The following is a 19304-nucleotide window of genomic DNA, read 5'->3' on the forward strand; positions in this document are numbered from 1 at the left end:
TTGTCTTCTGTGTTTCTGCTCAGCTCCTTTCTCTCTCTTCCTCTGTGTGAGTGTGAGTGTGTGTGTGTGTGTGTTGCCCTCTTTTTCTCTGTGCTTCCACTTTTCGTCCACAGGCATTTCTCTCCCTAATGGAAAATAAAGACTAGAGAGTGACCAAGATGGGGGCTCCAAATGAAAAACACGGGGTCGGTAGCCTGAGGCCAAGGCCTGTCCATCTAGGCCCCAAAACCTGAAAAGCTCAGCTCTCTTCTTTGCTGCACATGCTTTCAGAATATAGATAGATTCAGAAAATAGATATGTACACAACAATGTATGCATATGAAACTGGACGATTTTGGGGACTTTTCTTGGCTTTTGGCAGGAGTCTTTTTTTCAATTTTTTAATTCTATATCTAAGGTGAGCTCTAACCCACTTTAATATCTGATGGAGGCTTTGCAGATCTTGGTGTATCATCTCTTGAGTACTCTTGTGGGACCATCTCTTGTCATTTTATCTCATGAAATAGGAGCTTGTTTTTCCTTTCAGTGTGCCACTGTTGTTTTTGCCACTGTGGAAAAAGAGGAGCTGATAAGATTACCGTGGATCCACTGAGTTTTCAATCAATAGAATTGCACATTGTTGTAAAAACGTTGTGCTGCAGACTTGGCAGCATGCTGCTCCGGGTATCCACAGCAAATCTGCAGACTTATAATAGCTGAGATACAATGTGTATGACCTGTCGTGTGTTTCATAAGTAAATTGCAGAAAGCCATGTTGTTCTTTTTGTGGTCCAGGAGGACAACCTCCCCCACCCCCAAATCCGAGCTCTATATAACGTGTTTTCAGATAAGATGCCTCTGATTAAAGCGGCGTTATCTGCAGAGATTGCTACCCAATTGAATTCAGTCTCTTCATCCATCCATACATTTTATTCTGTACATCTTTCTCCATCCGGCCTCTAGTGTTTTCACAGACTGCCCTTCAACATTGACTGGTTCTCCCAACACAGCGTCATTGTCCAGATTTGGCCACAAGTCATGGCATGTAATGGCTGAGAGGGTTAGTCTGCGCTTAGCCCACACATCCAGCTTATCTCAGACTGCAGAGACGGAATGAAACAAAAGTCTAAATAAAGCTTTTGGCGCTATCAGGACTGTGGCTAACGATTGTCCCCTACGAATAAACGCTTTCCCAGATAGCTTTTTCAATCACTGTGTTTAAGCGACAACAGGGCTGTACTCCACTGATGGAATTTTGCCTCAACAATAGACTCCAGTTTGTACCCTCAAGCAAAACTGTTGGACTAAAGGCTTTTTCCTCACCGGGGTAAACAGGGGCTGGACTTGAAATGCAAAAGTCTGGATAAATCTGCCTTTGTACTGTCAGCTCAGAGTAAGAAATCTTAGTTATTTGGCAGCGATATGTTCCAAAGCTCACAACAGTATTTCTGCACATGTATCCAGCTGCCAGCAGGTGATCCATGTATACGTTTTTTTTCCTGTCCCTGTCCACTGATTTTTTATTTTGTTTTGTTTTTGTGCTATTATCATGCGATTTGTCACATTCTAGCTAAAAAGCAAGGTGATGCTCTACTCTCTGAAGGAAGATCTTCAACACTGGCCAACTCAACTGAACTCATGCAACGAGGCTGAAAGCTTTGCTCCAAAGCACCTTCAAATTATAATATCATCATATAATGGAATCCTGTACAAAAACCAATACAGTTATGGTCAAAAGTCTACACACACTCATTTTGAGTAATTTTAAGCTTTTAATGATTTCTTTGAAATGTTATTTTTCAAGGGTGGAATGAATGGACACCAAACATCTGTAATGACTAAAAATAAAACAGGAATCTGAAGCACAAATTGGAAATTATTTTAGATTTTCTCTAATCTACACAGACTACACACATGCTTACTTATATACATACACGCTTGCATCAATCTTTGTGTGTCTTTTAACTTCAAAAGGCCAAGGCCAATTAACTTCCAATTAGAGATCATGATTGATTTGTTTAGCAATGGTACAGTCCAAGGGACTGTCCAAATCTAAGAAGGAGAATTTCAGATTTATACAAGTTGGGAAGGTCTCTTGAAGCCATTTCTAGACAACAGAAGATTCCAAAATCATCAGTAAGTTATTCAGATATGTCACCATTACGCCAAGGTCTGGAAGAAGATTCAGAGTGTCATTCTTAAAGCAAAATAAATTGGCTAGGATTTTCAAGAACAGCCCAGGAAGCACTAAGGCTCAAGCCTGCTATGAACAGGAAAATGCTAGAACATCACCGCCACTGTCTACAGTGAAGCAAGTTTTACATCGCCATGGACTGAGAGGGTGGTGACCAAGGAAGAAGCCCTACGCCAAAGTCGATACATAAGATAAGATAAGATAAAACTTTATTAATCCCTCGGGTGGGTTCCTCTGGGAAATTCGGTTTCCAAAAGCACAGCACCGACAGAAGTTACAGAGTTACAGAATATTATATATATATATATACACACACATATATATATATATAAATACAGAGACATATATAAATAAAATATACGAAGGGGATAAATAGAATAAATATGAATAAAAATAAAAATACAAGTGAATTGCACATTTCAAGTATTGAGGTCTATTGAAGTGAAGAGGCACTACAGCTTAGTTGTTCCCCCCTCCTTTGTCCTCCTGTTTCCCCTCCCTCTCCCCTCCAGAGAGGAGTTAAACAGTCTGATGGCGTGTGGGACAAAGGAGTTCATTTAAGCTTGACTGGTTTGGTCAGTTGAGATGGAGCTAACTGGCCACAATGACATGGTGCTGTTGAAGGTGTTGATTAATTTTACCAATTCTCCCCAAAAAAGTGCTCAAATATTCAGCCAGAATTACACTATAAGCTTGCTGATAGCTACCTAAAGTGTCTGGTTGATTTGCAGCTGCTAAGCAACATTAATAAACATACACAAAGTATGCAACTCAAAATAACCGTTGAAAAATCTGTATATAAATCTTTAAAAAATAAAACATGCACAAGAGCATCTGCATGTTAGACAAGACATTTAAAGAAAATGGATGTATAAGACTAAGAGGCGCTTAGAAACAAAAAGGTAAGACTAAAGAACAAATGCAGATGAATCAAACAGCTCCTGTTGGGGAAGCTCGTGATGCTAACATTTGCGAGTGAACTGCTACATATGGATATTAACCTGGTCGACGAGGAGCAGCAAAAATACCATGTATAGCGTTTGTGTCTGTAATCAAACTGTAGTAAAATCCCAGTCTGTACTACTCTGAAATGAGTTTATCTCCATGTGGAGTCACACTCGCAACTAAGGGAGGCCCCTTAATTAAGGGGTAGATTATAAATACAGCACTAGGTTTTCAGAAGCCTTGGTCCTTTTCCAGCTGAAACGGGACCTTCTGTTTATTTCATTTTATATCAAAATAACCACACAGAAGTCATTTTTTGTAAGCGTGCTTTTATTCCCTCCACTTTTGGACACAAGTAGGTACTACACCTTCAAGGAATGTGGTTAGTAAGCTGACATCATTGTTGACTCTGTGTTGGAGCATTGTATGACCCACTCCCACTTAAGGTTAGTTGGTTTGGAACAGCACTTTCCACATGAACAAGCATACAGAGAGAAAGTGTGTGGGGAGGGTGCAGGGGCCAGACTGGAACTGGGCCTCTGTTTGATTCCAAAAACATGTGGGAGGGGACGCATGATACATCTTGTGTAATTGTACAGGATTATGCTCTTTTAAAGGTAGGACACCCCAATCAGGCGTGCTAAAATGCCACTTATCATATTAAATAGATTGGGGAGGGGATGTCTTTCTTTATTTGACTGCATGTTCATGGAGAAATGTAACATTTGTGTGATCATTCTCTCTTCAACCTGTTGTGTGCGCCGTCAGCAAAAACAATTAGGCTTTCTGTGGTCAGGCATGATAGTAAAACAGCTAATTACATTGTCTCTGCCACTGCCAGCTTTCAGCTCGGCCAATTGTTGGACAATAAAATTATCCATCCAGTTTACTAAAGCTGTGCTGTGGAAATTATTTTGTGGGAGTTGTGTTGTCTGTACTGCGAGAGATGGGAACACAAGTCAGCTGTATGGCTTCATGTTGGAAAGCTTTTTTTTTTTTAATGTAAATATCAACATTTTCTCCAGTGAAAATGTTTTTTTCTTCCTTTGAATTCCATTTCCCTTCTACAGTCTCTCTCGCTCTCTCTCATGCTGAATTTATGAGATACATTTGCCAAGAAGGGAATTCCACACAGTAGATTGTGGGAAGTAGACTTCAAATGTCTTTTAAGTGCAGACTGTGCTGTGGTAGTCGCTTTTAAGCTTTCTTTTCTCTCATGTCTCGCCTAATAAACAAAGCTGCCAAGCACCCAGCGTCTTGCAAAGTCTCCTGTGTTTTCTTTTTATGCAACAAGCATATATTTGGATATTTTTTTTCTTCTGTCTTTCCTAGACTTTAGCTCTGAATCTAATAGAGCAGACTCTGCAAAAACACATCGTCAAAACCTTGATAGAAAATAGATCCACTGATTGAATGATGATGATGGTAAAGAGTTGCATGTTAAAAATATCTATCAGAACCTAAAAAGCAACTTCCTGCTTCTTTGGCCTTTATCAAGCTTTTAAACCTTCGGGGGAAATCATCATTTGTTATGCATGTCTTGCATCATTTGTTATGCTAGTGCTTTGCATCCGTAAAATATTAACATGCACAGGAGAAAAGTGATGTACTCATGCTGTCACTGCAACAATAAACAGCTTTATAGGACATCCCAAATTTTCCTCATCATGCAGATAGTGATACAATGTAGCACACTCGTGAGTGGAACAAACCACAGTTTGGATAAACCATTGGCTTGTTTAAAACCCTTTTGATCATCTGACTAATCACGATTTCCCCCCATAAGAACCTCTCCTGACCTCAGTGAGTAAAATAATACTTTAAAAACCCAAGTTACTCAACTGAACCAGAGTTACATGTCAAATACTCGGGACATCTGTTGAAATGTAGAAAATGAATTTGGCCTAGTTTTAAATAACCATCTTGCCACAGGGCATCTGAAAATCCTCTTCATTGACCAGGATTTTCCACAGTGGTAAAAACAGCAAATGCAGACTTCAACCAATTTGATTGGCTGTTCCACATCTCAGAACTCCACTGTCCACGGCTTCCTTTGACCTTTTATTAATGACATAGAGCTTGTATCCCGCTGTGAATATATCTCTCTCAAAGAGGGAATGTTTTGCAGTGCTTTGACACTTAACCTTTGCTCACATCTGCTCCGGTCCATCGGCTGCCAAATCAGCTGATATCATTGATTTTTGTGTCACGTGGAAACTCTGTGCGTTAGCTTCTGGTTATTTAGACATCCCTCTGAAAAGATATCATTTTGCACTTTGTCTCGACATGTAAAGTGACTCCTGAACTTTGTGACTTTGTGTCCTTTTATGTTCTGCTCTGCACTAACTTTGCTGACTGTGCTCTTTGGAATATCTAAGGGTAAAGTGAGGGGAAGCAAGTTGTGTAGGCTGATAAAGCATGCTGCAAAGAAACAAACTCTGTATGCCATAACTGGTCGATATGCAGCTGTTATCTGGTATTTCTGTATGTGTGCATACATGCATTTATCTATGATTTGCAACTTTAACTTCTTTACTAAATTTTCACTAAACGAGAATGAAAGAGGAAGAAAATATAAGCATGGAAAGATGGCCAGTACCAGCATTTACAACAAACTTTTAATTTAGACTGATGATGTGTGCTGCAGTTTTCTAGCTTCTGGTTGTTTATATAAAAATCCACCATACAACTAAATATTCATGTCCATGCTTAAGAATACAAGAGACGTTGGCTAGAAAGCTAATGTGGGTTTCAATTCAGAGTTGGTGGCTTGCTTTGCATCGTTATAGACCTGGATTTAACTCGGGGGTAAGAGCTTTGCATTAGATAATTACTGCTGCGACTAATATTCCAGCTGGAAGCAGGTTATTTAACCTTAACTGACATAGTGAGTAGCTTCTCCTTTCTTGGATATGGAAGACACATCCCGTGCTGTGGAAAAGTTACCCTGTTATTCTGTTTCAATAAGGTGAAACTAGTATCCTGGCTCAAAAACGCAGAAAACAACTAGGGAGATTACTAAAACTGGAAGGTGGAAGAAATATGATCTAAAAAAAAGTTGAATGATCATAACTGGAGATCACTAAAGTAAAATTGTAAAAATAAGAGCAAGTCTACATGGATAATGTGAAGAGAACCCAGGGGATTGGGACTAAACAGCTGTGCAGCCCTAAGAAAAGAACTTATTAGTGAGGCTACTCAGAAAAAACAAGCTTCTGTTTTCTGCAGAGGATAAATATTTAACTTTAGGTTGAGGTAAGGTTGTGTGAAAAGGTCGTGTACTCTAATGAGTCCAGATTTACCCTGCTGTCAGAGTCACTGGTGCATCAGCGGCAGATGAAGTGATACACCCATCATGACTAGTGCCTAATATACAAGCTTGTGGAGGCAGTGTTATGAGCTGGGGTTGCATCAGTTGGTCACATCTAAGTTCACAAAGGGTATGTGCCCAGTGAATGAAGTCAGCTGACTATCTGAATATACTGAATCACCAGGCTTTTTGTCATCAGCAGATTTTTTTCCCTTCCCCGATGGCATGGACATGCTCCAAGATCACAATGCCAAGATTCATCGGGCTCAAACTGCCAACGCGTAGTTCAGAGCACGATGCATCATTTCCACACATGGATGGCCACCAAAGAGTCCAGACCTTAACTCCACTGAACTTAACTCTGCCATAATCAATACAAGGTCTTGGTTTTAAAATGAACAGAAAATCAACTCTGGATAGAAATAAATGGTGTAAGTTTACTGAAACAAATGCATCCCGTCATCAAAACTAAAGACGGGCAGTGTTATCTGCTAATCAGATTGGTGGTTTGAGCCATGGCTGCTCCATTCTGCATGCCAAATTGTCCTTGGGCGAGATACTGAACATCAGAGTGTGGCTATGTGTCCATGTTCAGTAAAAAGCACTTACATGTAAAAAAAAAAAAAAGAATATATGTGTGAATGGGTGAAGCAGACATGATGTATAAAACACTCTGAGCCCATTTAACATTTGTTATGTTGCTCAAAGATGTTCCCACGCAGGTTTTAAAGGCTGAACCGATCATTACAAAAAATATAATTTCTGTGTGTCTATATAAGGAGTCAACAACTAGCACCGGTGTTGATCAACTAGCACCGGTGTTCACGGAGATCTTCAACCTCTCCCTGGCCCAAGCTGTGGTTCCCACGTGCTTCAAACAGTCCATTATTGTCCCTATTCCAAAGAAACAACAGCCCGCTTGCCACAATGACTACCGTCCAGTAGCACTGACTTCAATTGTGATGAAGTGTTTTGAAAGACTGATGAGAGATCACATCAATTCTTCACTTCCTGCCACCATCGACTCACTTCAGTTTGCTTACCGGACTAATCGTTCCACAGACGATGCCATATCTCACCTGCTCCACACATCCCTGAGTCACCTGGACACTGGCAGAGGGAATTATGTTAGGATGCTGTTCGTGGACTACAGTTCAGCATTCAACACAATAATTCCCTCTAAGCTTTTCACCAAGTTGACGGATCTAGGACTCAGCTCATCACTGTGTCAGTGGATCCTCAACTTCCTCACAGACAGACCCCAATCAGTGAGGGTAGGAAAACAAGTCTCCCCCTCCATCTCACTCAGCACTGGAGTGCCTCAGGGCTGTGTTTTAAGCCCCCTGCTCCATTGTCAAGTTTGCTGACGACACTGCGGTTGTGGGCCTGATCTCCGACAACATCGAGACGGCCTACCTGGAGGAGATTAGGAACCTGGAGACCTGGTGCCAGGAGAATAACCTCCTCCTAAACATCAGCAAGACTAAGGAGCTGATCGTGGACTTCACTACAAAGCAGGCGAGGAATTACAAACCCCTCATCATCAGTGGCACGCCAGTGGAGAGAGTGGACAGTTTCCGATACCTGGGTGTCCACATCACTCAGGACCTGTCATGGTCCTGTCACATCAACACCCTGGTTAAGAAAGCCCGTCAGCGTCTCTTCTTCCTCAGAAGACTTAGAGACTTCCATCTGCCACTGAAGGTGCTCAAGAACTTCTACTCCTGCACCATCGAGAGCATCCTGACGGGAAACATCTGCACCTGGTTTGGGAACAGCACCAAGCAGGACAGACGAGATCTGCAAAGGGTGGTGCGCTCGGCAGGACGCATCATTCAATCAGAGCTCCCTGACCTGCTGTCCATCTACACCAAGCGGTGCAAGTCCAAAGCTAGGAAGATTATGATGGACCTCTCCCATCCCAACAATGGACTCTTCTCACTGTTGAGGTCTGGGAAGCGCTTCCGCTCCCTTAAGGCCAAAACAGAGAGAATGAGGACTGGACTCTCCCACACACATCACTATAAGACTGGACTCTCACACACGTCACCACACGCACCACCACACATTTCCTATAATCCTATAATTCCTATAATTTATAATCCTTATCTTTATAATCTCTTCTGCTATTTGCACATTCTTTACTGTAAATTCCTAAGTTAATTTGTAAATTCTGTAGTAAACTGTAAATTGTAAATATTGTAAAACTTTTCTTCTGTCATTTAATGGTCGGGCATTGTACAGCTACAAGCATTTCACCCCCATGTCATACTGTGTATGGTTGTGTGTGTGTGACAAATAAAATTTGAATTTGAATTTGAACAAGCAGACCGGTTTCAACTCAACAGATATTTTGGATTCAGAGCCAACAGTTTCTGCAGCTGATTGCTTTTAAGAAATAACACAAAAGAAGAGAAAAGATAAATGTGTAGCCTGATGAACCTGCTTTGAACAGGCTGAAAGCCAAAAAATGAAACGTGCATTGCTTTTAAGTGCATAGAAGTGTTACCTATATCATAATGTAGGCACGATCTCTTTTGTAAAAACTTGTGTTCGGTTGGGCTCATATCCTTAGAGCCAATTCCACTTTTTGTTATCGTGTTTTGAAGCGAGGCTGTTTGACATGCATTAGATAGTCCTGTCCATTTATACTCTATCAAAATAAAAGCCTGGGCCCATCTATCCTCAAACGCTGCAGTTAGGGATATAATATAGATAAATCTGTCTGCCTCGGTTTCTCTGAATTGAAGCAATTTTCTGATCTCGTCTTGCCGAAAGCCTCTAGCATACAAAAGTGTTTTTCTTCTCTTAAGAGAAAGTCTGCTACAGTTTCTTGTCACAAAGCTTTGTAAAGTACATGCAGTGAAAGATGAAAGAATCACGCAAAGATTGCCATCATGTTCTAATCCAAAAACATGTCTGACTACTTCTGTTTCTTGTTCAGATTTTCTTAAAGCAAAATTTGCAAACGCAGTAATTTTCTAAAAGCATTTTCAGAGGTTCGTTACTGTAATGTCATCATTAATGAGAATGTCATCAACTAAACAAACTTGTGCTTGTTGTTTCTGATATTGTTGTAGTAGTAACCATGTAAGCAGTTACCTCCGTGGCTTCTGACAGTAAAAGCTGAAAATCCCACGTGACAGTTAAACTTCATGTCGGTAATAAAAATTGATTGATAGACTATCATGTTATTAAGTCTCTACTATATTTTTCTATAAAATACTAAAACAATGTAAACAAACTTAAATGAGCCTTGTCACAACTATAGCACTAGCCTCTTCATGTTGCCCCTTTGAATCCATGTTGCGTGTTCCCCATCTTCCTGCCTGTTTGTCAAACGTTTTCTTCTGGCTATGAAATGCTTCCGTGGGAGCCACTCAATCATTTCCTTCCCCTTTGATTGAAGAAGAGAGCACATTCATTTTGCACGGACCCTGGGGTGAGGCGGCGGGGCCTTCGGCGGGGCAGCTGCGAGCGCACACAGATATTATATCATGTTTATCTGTGCAGCAGTACAGACTCTTCCCTGACCATAAGTGCCAGTGTCCTGCAGGACAACTTTGATCTTGACCACCTACTGCCCTGCAGCCTCCCCAGGGTCACATCCAAGTGAAGGCCATAACTTCTCTTAGATTAAAGCTGCTAAACCTTCCACAGGGGCCACAGATGCTATCGGTTTCCCTTTGACCTTTGACCTGTCCCACTTAGGTTGAAATAATAATTAAAAAAAAGTCCCTGCTACTGCAGAAATGTGGGAAAAAGCCATCGTGTAGCTTTTAAGCAAAGGGTGATATTAACGTATCAAGTAAGCGGGAGACCTATTTCTGTTTAAATCCTCCTTTTATATCTCTCTCTGGCCATTTCTTGCTGTCAAGGTGATGTTGCTGGGCAACAGCCAAAGGGAAATAGGATTCAGCATGGCAAGGTCAAGACTAAATGCCTCACACAGCTCTCTCTCTCACACACTTGACACACACACACACACACACACACACACACACACACACACACACACACACACACACACACACACACACACACACACACACCTCCAGCAGTGAACCTTGAGCTAGATGCTGCAAGTCCCCAGAAATCCTGCTTGACTTTTGATTTTTATCTGTTTCCAGGCTGCCTGACTCTTTGCCCTGCCTTTACCCATCACAGGCATTTCATTTTTTCCAGCTTCTTGTAATACAGCTGAGGAGTCAGCTTTATTTATTAAAGAGGCATGGGAGCCAGCTAAATGTGCTAAGGGGCTATATCCAGAGGTGTGGTGGGGTTAGTGTCCTTGGGCTAACCTTCAGTGGACACATTTTGCAAAGACAGTCACCACAACCATTTATTCAGCTTTTATTTCTGGAACTGTAAAAAGCAAATATTTCAAATCAGTTGAATTCGGTTTATTTTATACTGCGCCAAATCAAACCAAATGTCACATCGAGGCACTTTATAATGTAAGGTAAAGAAGCTACAATATTAGAAAGTAAACCCAAACAATCAAATGACCCACATGAGCAAGCACTTGGCAACAGTGAGGAGGAGAAGCTCCCACAGCCGAACCAGGCTCGGGGAGTGGCAGCCATCTATTGCGACTGGTTTGTGGTGCGGGGAGGAAGACAGGCCAAAGGACAGACTGTGAGGGAGCCAAAATTTCCAATCAATTACTAATGATTAAATACAATAGTGTTGCAGTGTAGCGTCTTTAAGAGATGATAGGGGTTGATTATTCAAGACCAATTCTGGATTTAACTAGTAATATGTGGTCTGCCTTTTAGTCACTCTCAATGCAGCATTCTGGTTTAAATGAAGGCTTTTTAATGAGCTTAAACATAATTTATTAGGGTGTTTGAAATGGAATTTAAAGAACCTGCTATCTCTTCATGGTGTTGAAATACTGGCGCTATGAGAATAATTTGAAGTTCTGCTTGGTTTTGCTTGTGACCCTTTGAAACGAAGCCTTGTGTAATTACATGTCTGAGTTGTGATCAGTTCACTAATTTAATTTTTTCAAGTGGTTGAAGAGTTTTAGTGAGTGAAGTTCTTACATTTAAAAGTTTGGAGTCCTGTGAGTTTAAGAAATCGTGTTGTTGTAGGTTGAGTGTTATGGTGCTTTACAGTCAGATTATTCTTTTAGATAAAACAACTGGATTATTTAGCTTCAGTGCTCCCAGTCAATATTAATTACTTGTCTACTTTAACCTGATGGATGGCATGGTTGTATGACCACTTTGTACAGTGGTCTTTATAGGTACACACCATCTTCCATGCTTCTCAGTTTCCTTTTGATATCATAACAGCACATTTAAATGGAGTACACACTTTAACAAATGATTTTAAACAGTTTTATATTTAACAGGTCAATTTGCCAATGTCTTCCAGCCCTGCTAATTAAGAATAAAAAAATACCTGATTTAAATTTGGCACGGCTCTGCTTCAAAGTCATGTTCTTGTGCACCTCTGGACTGGTTCCAGCGGTTTTGAGCCAATATTTTTAGATCACTCACTAAAAATCCCTGTCTCACCGCTTAAATAAACACCTACTTTTAACTGGACAAAAGTGCAAACATCAACTGTTTCAAACTGAACCACAGATCATCATTTTGGGTTTGAGGATGATGAAAAGCTGAATCACTGGCTACAACTCAGAGACCAAACAGCAGTTTTCAGTGGAAGGATCCACAGTATCCATCCCTGAAAGCAGTGTGTCAGGTCAGGATTATGCTTTTTTTTTTCTTTAATGCCATTCACGTGGTTTTGCATTGTAAATTTGGGGTTTAGTGTAACATCCTCAAGTGTCTGAAGAGGACCGTTTGGCACAAACAACCTCAGCTGTGCTGCTTGCCGGTGTGCATCTGCTCACAGTGCAGTGAAAAAGGACTTTTGAGGGTTTTTTTTTTTGATACACTAAAACAGCCATCACTCATCTAGAGCCCCACTTGCCAGATCTGGTATTATTCAACATTTTTTTTATAATACTGAATTAAATCCACAGCATAAGCCCTGCACTTTATGCCATATGCACACAATGATTTCTGAAAAAAGAAACATGCAGGAACATTTCAAACTAAAGGTGCAGTTCATGCAAGTCTTTTCTAGTCTTCAGTGTCAGTATGTCATGTATTTCTTGTCCGTGTGTGTCATCTTGTCTAGTCTGTGTCATTATGTCTACGTGTCTCCATGTTTCCTGTTTTATTTTGAAAGTCTTGAGGTTTCTATGTTCAATGTGCATATATTACTCTTCCCCTGTGGCGCTATTATGTTTATTTGTGTCAGCTGTGTCTCCCCAGGTGTTTCCACTTGCCTCATTACCCTTCTGTGTATTTAGTCTGTGTGTTTTCATTCAGTCTTTGTCAGGTTGTCTGTCATGTTTCATGTACTTGAGTCTGCTCAGTTCATGTTTTTTATATCATAGTTTCTCGCATGTGCCTGTTCAGAATCATGTTCGTGTCCGTTGACATAGTTACCTCAGTTTAGTTTTTTCTGTTTATGTTTCAGGTTTATTTTCGCCCCTGTTGCTTTATTTTGTACTCATGTATCAGCCATAATACACAGCTCGCTTTTTGTTTATCCTTAGTTCCGTCTCCCTCCGTGTGTGCAGTTGGGTCCTTCTCACTCCCCACACAGTCTGCTTCAGTTTTGGTGTGAGTTCCCTGTGCACGGACCAGGCCGTGTAACAATGTGAGTACAGTAAAACCCAATGACAGCAATGTGTTTTTGACAAAATCATGCCAGATCAAGCCATAAAGGAATGAAGAAATCCACACGTCTTAACTAAGTGAAGTACTAAGCAGCTTCATGTGCAACTTTTTGTTTTCATCACTTGAAAGAGAAAAGCATCCACCACCCCCGATGAGGCTTTTGCTCGATGGCATGAGAATACTGATGGTGTCCCTTTTTGGCAACGTTAACGTTAGCTAGCTTCATGCTTCTTGGTTGGAGGATGGAGACAGTTAACAGAAAAAAAGTTCCTGCCTGAAACATTTCTCAACAAGCTCTGTGGATTTTCAACAACACTGTCATGACTTCTGGAAAGAGACATTGCTGCTGACTTTTTCAAATGTGTTTTTTTTTGCTTTCTTTTTTTTGGTTGTTGTTGCTTTGAGCACCAAAAGACTGTTTCTTTTCTTTCTTAAAAAAAAATCCTTTTCTAGTGCAGGTACTTAATTTGTCTAGAAGGTATGCAGGGAGCGGAGGGGAGCATAGAGGTCTCATGGGCATTAAGCAGCAGGGTAAACAAGCTTCAAAGCTCAAGCAGAAGCCTCAGACTTGACCTAGGGTGAATCGCAAGTCATTAGTTACATGCCAGGCAGCATCTGGGGTAATCACACCAAACACCATGGGCTTTATCACTCTGAACTACACACACTACAGAAGCAACAGGGCTTAGCATGTTGGAAGAATCCTCTTTTAAAACGAGAGAACACGTCCTAAAATAAAACAAGGAAGAAATGTTACACTTTTTAAATTTAGCTACTTTTTTTCTGCTCTTTGCTTCCAGCAACAGTGTTTCTGTTTGTTCACTGATTAAAGGAAACACAGAATGTCCTTTCTGACACCCGCAGCTCAAAGCTCGTCTCTTGAAGACGACAGCACAGCATTTCTGCAAATTTGTGTTTCATATTTTAAATGAGATTTTTGTTCAGAGCTCTGATAGGTTTCAATTTTATTGAAGATGTTCGCTTCCCTGGAATAACTTCCATGCTCCGCGTAGATCAGATAAGATGTGGTTGTACAGCATACCGAGACACTTTCAAGAAATCCATCACCACATTCTCTTATCATTACAGAAAATCACTGATTTATTACAGGCGGAGAATGCGTGCTAACCTGTCCCACTATCATTTTGATCATGTAATGACAAAGTACAGTGATGAAAAACTCAAAAGGTGCGCTTCTACCAACAGCCACACAAGCCTCACAGCTGAGCCCATCATTCCCCACTGCAGCTTCTCTGGTCATCTGATGATAGATAGCCATGTGGCAGATGTTTCCGGAAGTACCCCATTGATAACAGTCCCATAGGAGCACCTTGATTGGAGTTCATCCCCCTCCCTCTGTCCCACCAGCTCATTCATCACTGGCTGAAATTAAAGGCTGCCCTTGAGTGTCAGCAACCAAAGTGTTGATGGAATGGGTGCTGATGAGATGCACTGATTTGAGTGCTGCATGGTATCCTGAGAGGGTGAGGGATGATTGTTTATGAATTTATGTACTCATGCAGTAGATGGGGTTGTATTTTCATCTAATGTAATACACCTGTCAATCTGGAACAGCAAACGGTTATAGTTTTAGATGTGCATTTATGTAAAGTCTGATGTGGCAGTTTCACTTATCGGCAGCTGGACTTGGTGGAAAAAAGTGAAAAACGGAGGAGCTACATTATATGACATGTTTCAGCTGAATGTGTAGAGGGAGAAGTTCAAGCACAAGTGAAATTTGAGTTTGTGAAATTGCATAGAAAACAATAGAGGGGAGTGATTTGATGGATTGTTCCAGCATTAGCACAGATGCATAGGTTGTACTGAATCGTGATGGTGAACTGGGAGTTCAACCAGAAGCACAATGCTTTCTGTTTACAAGCCAACGCACTTTCCACTTCTGACTTCACATGGTCATTAGTTTTAGCCAATTTAATTCTGACGTCTATAGAAAGAAGATCAATCAGGTGGGGGTTGGGGGTTTCATGGTGACTTGGAGGGATTTCTATTGACTTTATTGGACTGTATGAGACTCTTGCATACAGGTCCCTATCAAGTGCAAGTATGGGAAGATAAGAGAGTGAAAATGGTCGGTCTACAAATAATGACACGAATCATTTGGCGTATTTTTGTGCATTTGTGTGTCTGCTTAAAGCATCACTTTGAAAGCTTTTGGAGAATTCTCAAAGGAGAAAGGACATAAAAGAAAAGCCATATTTCATCTGCCTTAATTTGATGGAGGAAGTTAGTGGGCAGATGCCTGTTTGTATACAATGATGCTGTCTTTAGCAGACCAAAACAAATTAAAAAAAAAAAAAAAAAAGTACTGTAAGAATATGGCAGAATAATCCAAAGTTCAAACAGAAAATCAGAAGGAAGCAAGAAAATGAAGCAGTGGGAGACACAGGAGTAGGAGGGGGAAAGCCCAACAAGGTCATTAAGACTGAGGAAAGGGACACATTTACCAAATATAATAAGACACAGGTATATTCAATTAGATAACAAGACAGGGACTCAAAACACAGCAAGCCACATAAGGAAGTAATATGAATGGGAAGTAACTGAAAGGAATGTGGAATACACACAGAGGGAAGCAGGGAAATGCAGAAGAGAGAAAAACATGAGGAAAGAACGAGAAAATAATAATGAATTGTGTAAAATATTAATTACACTATAAACCATGACACAAGATAAACAAAACTAATCAATTAATTTATGTATATATATTACATTGATTGCAACTGTCCTGAGTGCAGCAGTCAGATGAAATTAGTGGGACACTGTGCCAGTAAGTAAATATTGGCACAGTAGCCCAATATTATAATTTTATCTTGGCAAAAAAATAGTAGGTACAAAAAGCAACAGGTTGCCTGTTTGGGGTGTGACACACAGTTCTCCATTTCAGTTTTGTATTTTTATTAATAAGTATCTCCCAAATGGCTCTCTTGTACCTGTCTAGATGCCAACGTGCCCTTTTGATTGGGATCAAGTACAAGCTTGAGGCAGAAATAAAACTTAACCCTGTCTATAACGCTGCTCCCACAGCAGCGTTATAGACAGGGGGAGTTTTACCACACCACTGCACTGAATTACCATTTTACTGGGTAGGGTGGTTACCAAAGTGTTGGCTTTTGACCTGTTTTTATAGTCCAACAAAGCCGACTCATGACTGCTTAGACTGCATATGTCTGATGAACCAACAACCTAAGCTTTCTCTTCTAGGAACTGATCAGTCAGTCTCCAATATTCACTTCATGCCCAAGAGATTCAATCACATACACACTCTTGAAAACTGAGCCGGTTGTGATGTTTTATTGTCCTCACCCATGTCTGTTAGCTGGTTGATGTTAGCTGACCGGCCATGCTGTTAGACTGACCTTCCGGGCATTTTGAACAAAAACCACCACACCGTAAAATGCCCCCATCAATAATGATATGAAAACACGAAGTGAGAACCTGTAGGCCGCCCGGTGTAAACGTGTCTTGCCTGGTGGATAATGCTGCCTTTCTAAGCAGACAAAGAGATCTGCCCTCCGTGTGCTGCTGCTGTTCGTATTTTCAGACGCAGTGTTACTCTTCTGAGCCTGTTCGACGGGGTGCAAAAAGCATTCAGCTCTGAAGGATTTGAGAAACAGTGCAATCGTCCTGAATTTAAATGGGTTCAGGGCCCTGCGTACAGATGGCTGTGTACACAGCCAGATACGCCGTTCAATAGTTTGGAGTTTCTTCTCTCTCTAATCGCACCCTCTCTTTTTCTCTTTGCTGTCTTCGCGGCCTCTTTATCACTGCACTTCTTTACACACCTTGTACATGTAGACTGAAAAACACACATCCCGAAGCACACAGTGTTTTACTCCATTTCATTCTCGTTGCCCCACTTCTGCTTTCTCCTCTAATTCTCCGTCCCCTCTTATTTCCCAGGACTGAGGATCCAGATAAAGAAATCGTTTTCCTTTGACCGTCAATCACGTTGACATAATTTAACAAACCAGAAATAACGTTTCTGTCTTTGTTTCTTTCTTACACGTCCTTTTCCCCCAGCCTTCTTCCCTTTCCAGGCTTCTAAACACTGAGAAATGAGATAAAGAAATCACTTTTGGGGGCGAATGGCCACAAAATAGCAAGCGTACACCTCAAGCTTTCCCTTGATCCACCATTTGACTTGTCTACCACCCTCAACCTATTGTTCTTTCTCAAACACACACATGTCTGAGCGCATTCCCCTAAACATTTATTTTCTTTGCTCCACATTGCAGCACAAACTCAAACTGTGAAGATAAACTAGCCTGCAGTGTCAGAGTCTGACACAATGAAAGAATGCCATGCTGCAGAGCACCACAGTGATAGATTTAGACCAAAGTAGCAGATTAAAACAAATGAGGACCGGTGAAGGCTTCCAGACATCTGTTTTCATCTGATGTAGCGGGCCACCCGGGGAACCAGATGCTGGGAATTTTTTAACAATTTGAACAAGAACAAAGCTTTTGTTTAATTGACACAGTGAAGCTCTATTTACATTTAATCACCATGATTTTAAAATGCATTTCTTTCTTTTAGCTGCTGGAAATAAGGCTAGAAAAGCACTGTGGCCATTGCTAAGGTTTGGTTACAGTTATCTAATTGCTCTTTGTCAAAGTATGGCAAATACTGATACTGGTTTTGGGATCAAACCTGCCTGTTGTTTGCATGTTCTCCCCTTGTCTGCCCTTTTTTAATCCAGATGCTCTGGCTTCCTCTCACAGTCCACAGACATGAATCTTAGGTTAATTGGCCGTTCTAAATACTGGATGCAGGAGAAGCTTGAATGATTGCCTTTTTGTCTGTGTTAGGCATATAATCAACTGGCAACCTGTTCACGGGGCACTGTGCTTCTGAGAATACAGCCGTGATCCAGTCAGATGGATGGATCACAAAGATATTTGTGCCTTAGATTAAGATTTTGTAACTATATTTGTTCGAACAGCCTACGCACAGAGCATTTAATTTGTAGTTCTGGGTGCTGTGTCTCATGAGCTCTCTCAGCGATGTGAGGAAGGTTGGGCATTTCATCTTGAAAGACCTGATTAGTTTCAAAGACTAGGATTACTGAAAGTTTAACAGAATTACATTAAAAAAGATGAAAGAAGGAGAAGATATTTACTAGTAGGAGAAGACATATGAAACATGAGAGGAAAAAACGCTTTCAATATTAAGATCGAAAAGCTCCAGTCTTGAGGTGTAAAGATGGGGTCATATTTCTCCATTTCCCAATTATGCGCAGTACATATTTAAACGCTAATTACTCTCCTATTAGTTACAAAATGAGCCAATGGCTATATTAGTTACTTATAGACTTTTTCCAGTACTTTAACTCCACATTTCATGATCATTATCTCTAATACAGCGCAAAGTCCATGTAAACCTGTGATTTATATATTTTCTTTATCCTTATTTTTTCACATCTATTGTACCAGGCTTCACGGTGGTCCTTGCATTTGTTTGTTTCTTGCCTGGCACGAAGGGAAAATACATTTAAATCCAAACAAGTTAATTAGGAGGGAGATAGCATCAGCGCAAACGAGGCTAATGAAATAAACACTGTCCTAAAAGAAGAGATTAGCAATTAAGCTATTGGAGCGCAGAGTCATTTATGTTCCATTGTGCTGTCTTTTAATGTGGCACAGTAATGAATACTGCTCCTGCTTTTATATCTGCGTGAATGTGTGTGTGTGTAATATATGAGTGTGTGCTGTTGGGTAATAATAACCCACTCTTGCCTATTTGTTTACCAGCCTTTGTTTACTGAAGGACAATATGACTATTTTCTGTTTAACATCTACAGTGCTGACACTCAGTGTGCAAACTATCCTGTACTTCCTGTATTTAAGATGATGCCGTGTGATTAGACGAGAGAGGTATGCACTGATTTTCTTTCGTATGCGTTTATTTGACTGATTAAAAGCAGAAAGTGTGTGTACAAAATCCCTGCACCTGCACATTGTATACACAAGCCTCTGTCGCTATGTATCGTTTGCAATGGTGAGACAAAGTGCATGTGCTCTGCCTACAGACAGTATGTTACATTCATGAACACACACACAGTAAACACAAACTGCTCTCGGCTGTGTGTGTGATTCATGCGGTCTGGTCCTGTTCTTGCTGATGAATGGAGACCAAAGGGCTTTGTAGCAACCAG

At 40.7% G+C, this 19304-nt stretch overlaps 2 long non-coding RNA genes across 3 annotated transcripts in view; one reads left to right on the forward strand and one right to left on the reverse strand.

Annotated features, from left to right (window-relative positions):
* Positions 1–19304, reverse strand: part of LOC146687174 (uncharacterized) — a 30197-nt gene that overhangs the window by 1751 nt on the left and 9142 nt on the right. The window lies entirely within an intron of this gene.
* Positions 10329–19304, forward strand: part of LOC146687175 (uncharacterized) — a 21810-nt gene continuing 12834 nt past the window's right edge. The window contains exons 1-2 of the long non-coding RNA XR_014916498.1: positions 10329–10356; positions 13006–13109. This is a non-coding gene — a long non-coding RNA (uncharacterized LOC146687175). The remainder of the gene's footprint in view (positions 10357–13005; positions 13110–19304) is intronic.

The sequence above is a fragment of the Copadichromis virginalis genome, linkage group LG18, assembly GCF_057382275.1.
Source record: "Copadichromis virginalis isolate Kocher_CV1m ecotype Utaka linkage group LG18, C_Virginalis_male_GT1.1, whole genome shotgun sequence".
In the NCBI taxonomy this organism is placed as follows: Eukaryota; Metazoa; Chordata; class Actinopteri; order Cichliformes; family Cichlidae; genus Copadichromis; species Copadichromis virginalis.